The following is a 12645-nucleotide window of genomic DNA, read 5'->3' as shown; positions in this document are numbered from 1 at the left end:
CCAAAGTTGTAGTTCTCGGATAGATTTTTATAACAATATATTGTGCATGTCAAACGGAGATCATATGCCAAATTTACGACCCCGAGAAGTTGATGTACCAATTTACCCAAATAGGGCCCACAATTTGGCATTTCATCTTCTAGGGTTAGCTTTTTGGATGTTTAGGGTTTTCCATTGTTTCTCAACAATAAATAGGCCTTCGAGCCTCATTGTAACACAATTCAGAGGCATGTAGCCGCCACATCTCTTCTCAGAGATAAGCTACCATCGCCCTAGCTGGTTTATTTCCATTGCTGTTTGTAAGCATATTTCAGTATTATACATTAATGAAATGAAGTATTATTTCCACTACATCTCTGTCTTTATGGTTATCTCCATAATTTGTTGTGTTCCTGTTTAAATCCAGATCATCTCTACACTGTCAGGTCAAGCACTCCATTGATTTGACCTTGGGCGCACCACTACCCAATGGACCGATTTATCGACACTTTGTTATGGAGAACGATGAGATCAAGAGGCAGATTGAGGAGCTGTTGCAAAAAGGGCACATCAGGCCAAGCTCATCACCCTGTGGGAGATCAATTGTATTGGTACAAAATAAGGACGTGACCTGGAGACTCTGTATTGACTATCGGGCGTTGAAAAAGATCATTGTCCTGAATAGGTACCCAATCCCATGGATTGATGACCTTATGGACTAGCTTAAGGGGGCCAAATATTTTAGCAAGATTGACTTGAAGTCGAGTTATCACTAGGTTCCTATCAAACCATTTGATGTGTGGAAGACTGCCTTCAAATCCAAAAAGGGCCTTTTCGAATGGTTGGTCATGCCTTTCATGTTGATGAATGCCCCCGCAATCTTCATGAGATTGATGGAGGACATCTTGCGACCCTTCACCAATGTATTCATGGTGGTGTATTTAGATGACATCTTGATCTTCAGCCAGAATTGTGTGCCAATTTGGAGAAATTCACTTTTGGCATGACCCAGGTTCAATATATGGGGTACATCATTAATGAGCAGAGTGTGCATGTGGACCCAACCTAGATACAAGTCATTCGGGATTGGCCAACCCAAACCACTCTAACAGAGCTCCGCAACTTTCTGGGTCTTGCCAATTTCTACCACACATTCGTGTTGGGGTTCTCTCATATCACTTGGCCTTTAAGTCAAGTCACTAAGAGAGGAGCGAAAGATATTTTTTTTCTTGGTCCAAAACCCAAAATAAGGTGTTTTTCGAGTTGAAGCATCGCCTCTACTCTTCACTACTGCTCACATTACCTAGACCTACAACAACCATTTGAGATTGAGACATATGCCTCCGACTATGCTATTGGTGAATTTCTTACTCAGCAGTGGCATCCAATGGCTTACCATAGTGAGACACTTTCAGACAGTCCGAAAGTATCCCACTTACAACAAAGAAATGTATTCCATTGTGCAAGCCTGTTTTCAATGGAAGCATTACATTTTGGGGAAGGAAACTGTGATCCACACAGACCACCGACCCCTATAGTTCATACAGACACAAGGGAAGTTGCAAAACAATCGCCATCAGAAATGGTCCACCTACCTGCAATAAATCCATTTGAAAATAAGTACAAGAAGGGCAACACCAATAATGTTGCAGAATTCCTTAACCGACAACCAGTCATGGCGCCGATCACTGTGCTCGACTCCTATGTGCATGAGACTTCGGGCTGGCCGCATCTTTACCAGAGCCATCCAGAATTTGACAACACATACCAGAAACTCCTGTAAGGGAAGAAAGTTCCAAATTTTCACCTTTAGGATGCACTGTTATGCCACCTGGGACACATCTGTGTTCCTTCAAGCGAGTGTGCCAAGATCATTTGGGAGGCACACTACATTCGGGTCGCTAGACATTTCAAAGAGAAAATCGTGGCGGTATTGCATAAGCAGTTTTATTGGCCGAAACTTCATCAAAATGTTGGCATTAGATCCTGCACTGCCTGTGCCATTGCAAAACCAACCTTCAAGAAGCAAGGCCTATATACTCCTCTACCTATTCCTATTCGACCTTGGGAATCTATCTCCATGGATTACATGTCTGGCCTTCCTTCTACTAAGCATGGGAGCGACTACATTTTTGTGATTGTCGAAAAATTCTCTAATATGGTCATCATGGCAGCTTGCAAGAAGAGTATCACAATAGAGGCCACTTCTAACCTCTTCTTTGAGTGAGTGTGGGTACACTTTGGGATCCCACAGTCCATTGTCTTAGATTGGGACAATAGATTCCTAAGTGAATTTTGGTCAAGTCTCTGGTCGATGTTGGATACAAAACTTACTAAGCCCATGACTTTCCATCCCCAAACTGATGGCCAAATAGAGGTTGTCAACAAGATGATCGTACACATTTTGTGCATGTAAAACTCAAAGAATCCATGCACATGGGATGAAAGTATCCCCTATGTACAACTCAACTACAACAAAGCTCTCCACATCTCAAAGGGCCATAACCCTTTTTAGGTAGGGCTGGGATTTCAGCCATTATGTCCCATTGATGTGGCCATACCATTTGCAGCCACTCAAGTAGATTTAGCTCATGTCGAGTCCCAAGTTGACATGGCTAACAAATTCACTGAGCACATTCAACACATTTTCCAACAGGTCCATGATATATTGGATAAAACTAATGCTAATTACAAGCAACGCCATGATAAACATTGAGTGCCGCATAAGTTCCAAGTGGGCGACAAAATTTAGCTACATTTGCAGAAGGAGCACCTCATTGGACCCCACCACAAGCTTCGCCAGCTCCAATATAGGACATACATCATCACCAAGGCTATCGATGACAATTCCTTTGAGCTCAACATCCCATCGTTCCTTGGTCTGCATCCAGTGTTCAATGTAGACTGCCTTCGACCATACTTTCCACCATTGTTGGATACATCCGACATTGCAGAACAACTCACACCAACAGAGCTTAACCCAGACTACATGGAACATGCCACAAATGATCATCTCATGGACATGTAGATCAAGAACACTCACCAACATAGAATCCAACTATATCGAGTTGTTAAAGCGAGCCAACTCCTTCACCAGGGCAAGTGGTTCACTAGGGACCAAGTTCAACAGAACTTTTCCTCACCTCATGGAGGCTCTGCATGCAATGGGGACCATTGCTTCCTAAGGGGGGAGGAATGATCCAGGTTGATATTGGTGTCCACACCTATTCTGCCTAGACCTCCAGTAGGCTTCATATGTTTCCTTGTTTATTTCAGCATTTACTATTTTTAGCAGTTTTTTTGGGTCTTGAACTTCTGGACTAGTTTTGACTCCCTAAACGGAGTTTTTTTGAGGTCCTCTATAGCTCTGTAGCTATAGGTAGGTGCAATTGCAAATTCTATAGAATTCAGAGAGACCTTTCCAACAAGGTATCGCACGCACCAAACAGAGATAATATGACCAAGTTACGACATCGGGAAGTTGGCTGCTCAACTAACCCCGACGAGGACCATAAACTGTTGGCTTCACATCTACCAGGGTTAGGGTTTTGGTTGTTTAGGATTTTCTCTTGTTGTTCAATAATAAATAGGCCCTTGAGCCTCATTATAACACATTTCATAGGCATGTCGCCGCCACATCTCTTCCAAGAGATAAGCTACCATCACTCGAGCTAGTTTATTTCCATTTTATTTGTGAGCATATTTGAATATTATGATATTAATGAAATGAAGTGTTATTTCTGCTGCATCTCTATATCTATGCTTATATCTATAATTTGTTGCGTTCCTGTTTAAGTTCAGATCAGTATGGCAACAAAATTAGAACACATCATGACCCTCTCATTTGATTGCACAGTTAAGAACAAAGCGACACCCATATACATCAATTGGGAGATTTGGAATGCTAGGAATTATCATATATTTGAGGGGCATCCTATTGACAACAACATAATTTATTTTAGAGCAATTTCTTGGATGAACGTCATACCATAGGGTACAAAAATACATAGGAACACAACGAAGATAAGGACCCCTCCAACTATAACTCTGCTTGCAGGATGGTTCCATGGCACATCACAAATGGGATCATGTGGGTGTGGAGCAGTTCTCAAATTGGACAACAATACACAATACAATCTCTCTTGGAATGGTGGCCCTCGCACCAACACCAGAGCAAAAATCATTGCACTTTGGGGGCTACTCTGGTTTGCAAAAGAGAAGCAACTGAATAACAACAACATCTATGGAGACTCCAAATCTCTCATAGAAGGGATACATGGAATAACTGATTTTGACCCACCTCTATTAGCTAGATGGATCAACAGAATTAAACGGATGTTGGGCTCCCTCACATTCTACACCATCAAACATATATACAAGGATGCAAACAAGGAAGCTGATAGACTGTCAAAAGAAGGTTTACATGTAGAATATGGAGTCATGAAATACATATTATCTGTGGACATGCACATTAGAGAGGAAGGTGAGATCATCTTGGCGTAACACCCTGATCCTGTTTCTTTTCTTATTATCTAGCTTATGTTCTGATGAATTGTAAATTTAATGCAATATTACAGTACTATTTTGCTTATTTTTGAAACATGTGATTATAGAAATGATAAACATGTGTTGGACTAGGATACTTAATGGGTTGCTAGTAATAGTACGTCACGACTATCAGCACACACAAAATTTCTTTTTTCAGATATATATCATCTAATGCTTATTTTTCAAACATATGTACTGGACTTTAACTATTATATATAAAATCAACATTTGTTTCTTCTGGAAAAAAAAGTTACTCACCAAAGCTCTTGGTATGATTACAAGTGCTTTAGTATGATCACACTTGCAAGTCTAGCTTTACTTCACACTAAATGTAATATTTGTTGAAGCAAACAATTAACAAATTCACGTTCCCATCATTAGGATATTTTAACTTAGAGGGCTTATACACATGATCATTTACCTAAAAAATCATCAAATTGTTTAATGCTGGTGTGAGTTGGGTGTATTATTTATCAAATTGTTGTGAGTTGGGTGTATTATTTATGAGCCATATATATATATATTAAAATTTTAAATTTAAAAATTATAAAAATGTATTTTTTTATTATATTTTTAATTTAAAAAAACTAAAATTTTGATTACAAAATTTCGACAAAACTTTAATTACATTTTTGATTAATAGTCTTTAAAAACACCATTAAAAAAATAATAGGCTTTAAGTGCCACTTTTTGGAGTTTATGGCTCACTGAAATCCAAAGAAAAAATTTGTGGCCAAATATTTGGTTGTTTAAACTGATTTTTTGATTGCATATATGGATCCTAGGGCACTTCAATTGTGAAGAGTTCACCCATAAAACTTGTGATTTCAATGAATCCCTACCGAATTCTAAAGGAATTAGATCTAAAAATAAACCTGAAATATTTACAAAAAGTCACACAAAGACTACTCGTTAAAAAAAAAACTTTAATTACAAAACCCTAACCACTTCCTTTATTAACAAGTCTTTGAATCACCATCATAGGTCCCATTAACCTAGCAATGAGCCACATTAAATTGGTTATTATTTGTGGAGCTTAGTTTTTCTTTTATTGATTTAAGTTCATTAAATAAGAATCTATTTAAGGGTGTATGAAGGGATATGAAAAGATATCATTACATTTCATATGTATATGAAATGTAAAGGTAAAGAGTAATTGGTAACTAGAAGGTATAATTATTGTTGTTATTAAAGATTACATAACATCCATAATAAACATCAAAATACTTACTTCATAATAGCTATCATATTGCTAAGATTTTAAAAATCATAATAAATAAATAAATTATAGTTTTTTATTATTCTAATAAAAATTATATATATATATATATATAGAGAGAGAGAGAGAGAGATTCTTAACCATGGAGATTCACCTCACTTTACCATGGAAGAATTTTTTAATTTATAAATAGGCTTTGTTATAATACCATGGGCCAATAATATGACTAAAAAACCACAATCATTTCATCTGACACTGGTGTACATGATATTTTTTTAATTGATCAATATAATTAAAAAGGCCAAAAACAACATACCCACTTTTGAGATAGATTTCAACCTTTAATCTCTAACTAACACTAAGAATATTTTAGAATATTCCATGGAAGTTAAATCCCTATCATCCACCTAACAGTTAATAATAATTAAATTAAAATTCTTGAAGCCCTATTCCAAAATAAACACCCTAATGACATAACTAAGAAAACTTCACTATTTGATATGATAATTGGTAAACCATACCAAACAAGACTAGCCTTGAGGTTCCAATCACTCTACCATGATGGGATGATGATGCTTAATGTTTATTTATTTGTATTTGGAAGAATCAACAACTACGGTGGGTTTATACTAGCATGGCATGGAGTAGATTCCCTCTACTACTATATGATAACCTCTAAACCTATCCACATGGCCCCACATATGACACACATAACTTGTCAAAGTTTGAACCAACAACATCATAAGGAATACCTTAATAATGCACTTTATCACTAACTAATCTACATCCTAAAGAAAATGATACTTAATATTTTCCCCTTCATAGTGGGAAAACTTATCATAACTCAATTGTCAAACCAGTATTGGGTACAACTAATGCATGCTGACTCATCACTATTATTCAAGTAAATCTAGGCTAGCTAAAATTACCTGCCATGCTTTCACTCCTGTTTGATGCCTCTAGGTCCTTGGGCCGTTAACCTGTTTTCTTATTTCTGAAGAAGACTAGCTCCAAGCAGAAGTAGTTTTAGGACATACTTCAGTCATTTTTATTTTAATTGAGATGAGAGATGCTTTCCAGTACGGAAGAGATATTGTAATATCTTGTCCTGTTAAATATTTTAGCTATGTCAAATTACATTAAAAAATAATTTTTTAAAATTAAAAATAAATTATAATTATAATTATTAATAAAACATTTTCATTGAGTCAAATTATATATATATATATATATATATATATATATATATAATAAAATAAATAATTATAATTAATAATTAATAATTAAACTAACTTTTACTAAGGGTTGAGAGGGATTAAATCTCTTGAGTTGCAAAACTATTTTAAAGTAAAAAGAGATTTGATCCTTCCCAAAACTTAATAGACCTAAAATTAAAATGAATCTAAAATGATTTATTTAATTTTTATATTATAAAGTTTGTCAAATAATTTAGTGTTAAAGAAACAATTACTCTTAAATACACCTTTCTTTCTTTCATTTATGGAAAAATGGGACAAGAAATATGGTTACTGAATATTTTAATTTTCAAATATATTTAAACTTTTGATTATATTTTATATGGAATCGATTTATTATTTTAAAAAAAATATTTTTTATTTATCAAATTAATATATATATTTTTGTTTCATTGGTTCAATTCCCCATTCAATTCCCCACCACGATCATATTAGACATAATGAAGATATATTCTCACAGTACTTCAAAAACATAAATTGATTAGTTAATTGCATGATGATATAACTTTATTTCCTTAATGTAAATCGTTTTTTTTTTCAATTAAAAAAAACCCACAACTTTTTTATTAAGCTTTACAAACTCTGCCACAATCAAGTTTTTTATTATCCCGGTGTACTGAGACTCATTCACTTCTCTACCTTCTCATTGACTAGTCACCTCCTCATTGCTATCCCTATTTCTCCATAAACTTGATCTAAATTTTCTATCATAAATTTAGAAAACAAAACCAGTTGTATCAACAATATTATTTATGTACTTAAATCACTAAACATTTTGACCAATAAACTGATTTATTATGAAAAACAAATTAGGGGTCTTTACCTTCTTATAATATAAGGAGCAAAAACAAATTAGGGGTCTTTACCTTCTGATAATATAATGGATATATTTATTAAATTTGCAAACCGTTGATATCATTCTCCAGGTTATGTGTTGTGCTGTCGTTTTGAACCAAAATATTGATATAAAGTTAGAAATAATTGCACGTGAGTGCATAACTCGCTGGTGGGGGCGGTAGGTTTTTGCACCCCAGCCAGGATCGATTCCTGCCGGTGCAGCGTGTTGCTGCTGCAGCATTTGACTCAATGATGACATATGTGTCCCAATGTGTTCCGATGTTGACTTATTCTGCACGTATTCTGTTCGCTTCAGCGATATTGTATGATGAAATCTGCTGGCTTCGACGATATAAGATGTATTGTAATTGTTCAGCAAGGATTCGCTACCCACTGGAAAAAAGTTAAAAATAATTGCATCCAAATTTAAGTTGACAACATTATAAATGTGTTGCAAGTTACAATGTTACTTCTTGCATCGTTCCATTTTTGGATTGGAATGTCAAATAAAAAATAATACATTTTTGGATTGGAATGTCAAATCAAAAGTAATACGCTCTTTTTAAACCACCTGCAAATAATTTAGATAGTGACACAAAGTATGAAGCAATTTCTTTGAAGTTGCCTTCACCATTAGAATATGGAAGGCCACCTAAACCTTGGAGTCACCTTTTTCATATGACAGTAAGGATTTCGAATCACAGAAGATGGAAATTTTTATGAAACTCAAGTTGTTTGACAACGAGAGAAAGTCAAAGATAGAAGCAAAGTAGGAAACGGAGATCAGTCAAAAATAAATGTTTTACTTATATTTTAATCACAGAAGATGGAAATTTTTATGAAACTCAAGTTGTTTGACAACGAGAGAAAGTCAAAGATAGAAGCAAAGTGGGAAACGGAGATCAGTGAAAAATAAATGTTTTACTTATATTTTAATCACAGAAGATGGAAATTTTTATGAAACTCAAGTTGTTTGACAACGAGAGAAAGTTAAAGATAGAAGCAAAGTAGGAAACGGAGATCAGTGAAAAATAAAGGTTTTACTTATATTTTTACTTGTGTAAAGCTACTATGAGCACGTAAGTTATTTTGAGCACATGCATCTGAGCAAGAGGGGGAATAGTTAATTAGGAAAGTTGGCAATTATAATTGGAAATTGGATATTAGGGGAAGAGCTAATTGGGAAAAGTGGTATTTATAATTGGAAATTGGATATTTCAAATGTAATGTAAAATGGTTTTTATATTTATGTTTAAGTGAAGTTAATATAGGGGCATGTGAGTGAGAAAATTAAGGAAAATTGGTAATCACGGTGGGAAAATGGATATTTCGACTTAATATAATATAATATAAGATGAAGTTAATTATGATGTCTGATTTGATAGTAATGTAAATGGTTTTTATATTTATGTTTAAGTTAATATAGGCATGTGAGTGAGAGAGCAGTGAATTAAGGAAAATTGGTAATTACGGTGGGAAAATGGATATTTTGACTTAATATAATATAATATAAGATGAAGCTAATTATGATTTTTGATTTGATAAGGTATTGAGTGAAATATACAATAAAGATATTTAGTTCAGGAGTTTAATTTTGAAAGTTTTTACTTGAAATTTAATTAATTTAAGTTATCTCTTTGAATTATAAATGTGTGGAAATATCACATTGCACTCTTAATCATTTAAGTGAGTGAGATTGTTGATACCTTGTTAATACCAATCAACATAAAAGACAAAAATATCACAAGTGAGATTTGAATTTCAATAAAAAGATAACAACTTTTCTTTTTAATCATCCAAACTAAACTCAATAAATTACTTTTGACTTTTTAATATATTTGTATAATTCAATACACATACAAATCATTTTTACAAAAGTATAATTTATTTAATATTTTGAATTTATACAAATTAATTAAATCAAACTTAAATTAATAAAAATATAATAACAAATTTTGCCATGTATTTTCAATAACCTTTTTATTAAATTAAAGGCAATCAATCATTAAACCAAGCTTTATAAATCTAATAATATAATATTCCTAATATGTTATCACACTTTTATTTTTCTTAGTCTTTAGAGGATTACCCTTTTTAATGAAGTGCAAAATAGTTCGCTTAGTTTGGGTTTTAGTATGGTAGTATGTTCTTATTAAAAGTTAATTGTGTTTAACTTGGGTGGTCGAGTGGAATAGTTGTTATCTTCCCCACCCAAGTTCAAGTATTGTAAATTGACATGCTTACGCTTTGGAATATAGTAACTATTTTCACTTTTAAGTGAGTCAATACTGAGGGCTAGCCTAGTACCAACAACCTCTCTCTTGCCTTCAGGCTGAGAGGAAGGTTGAATTTCTTCCCTGGGTGGTACCCAATGCCCAAAATTTTAATGGGTGCGATCATACCAATGTTAATGCACTAGATCCCATCAAAACTCCACAGTTAAGCACGCTTGGGATAGAGTAGTACTAGGATGGGTGACATCCTAGGAAGTCCTAGTGTTGCACCCTCTGAAAAGCCCCAAGGGTTAGCTTAATTGGTCGAGTCCCCATCGTTAGACCACCTCTACTATTGAGATGTCATAGGTTCAATGCTCTCAACCCTCTCAAGGCCAGGATCCATGGTTGATCCGGAATGAAGTGATCCTTTTGGGTAGATCTTCTCAATACAAACATTTTTGTAGACGTATCGGTCATTGATCTCCAAGGACTATGAATCACATAGAAAAACATTATGTCCTTTATTTGGACAACACTTTCCTCTCGTTAAACTTATGTTTGCCAATACAAATGATTAACACATTATTTACAATGCACCATTAACCCGATATCAACATCCAATTTACATGGTACCACTTCTAGTGATAAATTAGCATTTGATTATATCACTTTAAGTTTAGATTATTAGTCTACATCAATGACATCTTGTAAATTGGAGGTTGAAATTTCCTATCTAATTAGGTGATTAAAGTTAGTATATAGATACTTAATGAAATCATATTAAAATACTTCTAATTAATATTTTTCTAAATATTTAAGGTTTTGTTTTTCTTAAATCTTTATATTTATATTGATATGAATATATATAATTTTGCTATAAATATGAATACAAAAAATCTTAGTAATAAATACTTTTTTATATATATTTTTAAATTGCTGCATATATACTATTCGAATTAATTTGAGAAATGTATTGTTCCAATGCATTCTTCTAGATTATCATAGTTCCAATGTAGTTGTCTAGAAAGCTGTTAGTTTCCAATGTAGGAGTGAGTTGTAGCTGAGTAGGTGTCATTATCTTCCAGGTTGTTGTGATTATCTAGTCTATCGATCCAATAGCTATAAAGTGGGACTCTATTATGTGTTTTGTGTATGAGATTCAATTAATAAAATATTTGTGAGAGATTTTTTTAATTGAATCTCACACACATAACACATAATAGAGTCCCATTTTATAATTATGGGATTGACGAACTAGATAATCACAACAACCTAAAAGATAATGATGCCTACGCAATTACAACTCACTCCTATGTTAGAAATTGTCCTGATCACGGTATGTATCTATCCCCAAGGGTTAGCTCAATTGGTCAAGTACCCATCGACAAAGAACCTTAATTTTCCATTGAGATGTCATTGATTCAATTCTCTTGACGATCTTGGGGTCAGGTAAATGTTCAATTCACTTAACATTTATCAATCAATGGAAAAGCGATAAGAAATGTGGTGATAGATGTATTTGAAGTTAAAACCTAAAACTTACCTCTAGTGTGAAAAAATATCCTCTAGTTATCCCTAGTTGTGAGGGAGTAACAAAGCATACATAAGGGTATAACCCCACAATTTATAACCAATGCACCAAAGTAACTAGACTTACATTTTGACTTAGAAAGTTGACCGACTTACATTCCAACTTAGAAAGTTGACTAACTTACATTATGTCTTAGAAATTTGACTAACTTACATTCCAACTTAGAAAGTTGAGTAATTTTGATTGTCAGATTTAGTTGACAAAGTCAGAAAACCCTTCCAAAAGATGTTCAAAAATTTGTGGCAGAATGTTTGGTTTTCCAATAGAATAGAGTAGAGATAATTAAGACACCAAGTCTTTTAGAACCATTGACCACACCAAGTTACCATTAGGAAGGGGTCACAATGGAATTTATCATAGGTTTGCCAAAGTTTGAAGGGAAAAATGCCATCATGGTGGTGGTGAATAGACCCACAAGGTATGCCCATTTATGTGCACTTTCTTACCCTTTTAAAGCAAGCATAGTAGCCACAACATTCATAGAAATAATTTAGAAGCTACATGGAACCCCAAAGATTATAGCGAGTGATAGATATATGCAATTTTCACCTAGACTAGCTTGTTTTCTTATGTGTGTACTCAACTAGCCCACAACTTCAATCACCATATGATGGGAAAATTGAGATTGTGAATAAATGTATAAAAGGTCATCTCCATTGCTTTGCATTTGATAAATAGTCACAATGTGTCAAATGGTTTCCTTTGGTAGTATGGTGGTATAACATTTCATTTCATGTGTTATCTAGAATGTCACTCTATGGGTATCATCTTCCATCCATCACAACACCCTTGAGATGGAAACCTAAGGTTCAAATAATGGAGGATCACATCAAGCACCAAAAAGAGGTTCTCCAACTATTGAAGGAAAACCTGGTTATAACACAAGACATGATGAAACAAAACATAGATCAACATCACAATGAAAGACACTTTGAATTTGGGGATTGGGTTCTTTTGAGGCTGTAACCATTTAAATAGATGTCCCTTAGGCAACAAAAA

The 12645-nt window shown here is 34.1% G+C and overlaps 1 pseudogene; it reads left to right on the top strand.

The window, feature by feature from the left end:
• Positions 1–10227: 10227 nt before the first annotated feature.
• On the top strand, positions 10228–10346 carry LOC149241736 (5S ribosomal RNA; annotated as a pseudogene).
• The last annotated feature ends 2299 nt before the right edge of the window (positions 10347–12645 follow it).

Source organism: Pinus tabuliformis, chromosome 8 (assembly GCF_031772625.1).
Source record: "Pinus tabuliformis cultivar Carrire ecotype Pingquan chromosome 8, CPIR1, whole genome shotgun sequence".
In the NCBI taxonomy this organism is placed as follows: Eukaryota; Viridiplantae; Streptophyta; class Pinopsida; order Pinales; family Pinaceae; genus Pinus; species Pinus tabuliformis.
The sequence above is the reverse complement of the archived record's forward strand: the minus strand, read 5'-3'. Positions and strand labels throughout refer to the sequence as shown.